Here is a 1172-nt window from a genome sequence, read left to right as displayed (position 1 = left end):
CCGGGCCACCTCGCCAGTTCCTCCCTGCGCCTGCCGCGCCCATCTCCGCGCGGAGCCGCAGTCCCGCCTCGAATCCATGCTTCCCCCAACCCCGGAAAACCGTTTCTCTCCCAACGGCAGGCTAGTGCTGAGCCCGTGGCCGGAAAAGTAGAAAGTGAAATCTGAAGGGTACTTTTCATTTCCCTCTTTCACAGGAAAACACATTCCCAAAAGTTTCCAGCACTTCCCTCTTCCCTGTGCGCCCAGCAGGCCGGGAAAGCTTTGGAGTAGGAGTTAGGAGCAGCTCCGGATCTTTCTCTGTACTCCTGTGAGTGACTGAGGTTTAGACACTGTCCGTAGCTCCCAGGTTCGACTTGGCGCGGCGCTCATCCCTTGTAATAGTGTTGTGTTTTTATATCTGCTTCCCCTGCTGGACACAGCCTCTTGAAGCCACCAACTAGGGCTAGGTCGTCTTAGCACCCATGCCCAGCACCGATTCCGCCACGTAGTGAATGCTTGCAGAATGAATCCGTTGAGTCTATAGGCAAATTCAATTTTTTTAAAAAACAGAGAACAGCTCGTTTGGGGAGTGTTTTCTATCCGACACATCAAAATCTAAGTGGTTAATGGCACCCTTAAAGCTGGAGAGGTAACATTAAATTATTTCATTAAGATGTAATTTTAAAAGGTGGTTTAATATGGTTTAGAGCATGGGTTTTAGGATCAGACTGATTTGGATACTAAAACTGGTTCTGCCTCTTTTGTCTGCATGTGATAACTTAAAAAATTAAGGCTGGGAACGGTGGCTCACGCCTGTAATCCCCGCACTTTGGGAGGCCAGGGCAAGTGGATCGCTTGAGTCCAGGAGTTCGAGACCAGCCTGGCCAACGTGGTGAAATCCCATCTCAAAAACAAAAAACAAAAAACAAAACACACACACACACACACACACACACATACACACACAAATTAGCCGGGTGTGGTGGCATGCGCCTGTAGTCCCAGCTATTCAGTAGGATGAGGTGGAAGAAACACCCAAGCCTGGGAGGCGGAGGCTGCAGTGAGCTGAGACTGCGCCACCGCACACCAGCCTGGGCAACAGAGCGAGACACTGTCACGGAAAAAAAAAAAAAAAAAGAAAAGAAAGAAAAGAAAAAATAAGTAAAATAACTAGCCGGGCGCGTACGCCTGTA

General features: G+C 49.3%; 1 protein-coding gene across 1 annotated transcript in view; it reads right to left on the bottom strand.

Annotated features, from left to right (window-relative positions):
• Nucleotides 1-489, bottom strand: part of ANXA4 (annexin A4) — a 116089-nt gene extending 115600 nt beyond the window's left edge. The window contains exon 1 of the mRNA XM_011985017.1: nt 173-489. The gene's annotated coding sequence lies outside the window, so the exon portion shown is untranslated. The remainder of the gene's footprint in view (nt 1-172) is intronic.
• Nucleotides 490-1172: the final 683 nt, after the last annotated feature.

Source organism: Mandrillus leucophaeus, unplaced genomic scaffold (genome assembly GCF_000951045.1).
Source record: "Mandrillus leucophaeus isolate KB7577 unplaced genomic scaffold, Mleu.le_1.0 Scaffold279, whole genome shotgun sequence".
Classification (NCBI taxonomy): Eukaryota; Metazoa; Chordata; class Mammalia; order Primates; family Cercopithecidae; genus Mandrillus; species Mandrillus leucophaeus.
This window is presented reverse-complemented; position numbering and strand designations above follow the sequence as displayed.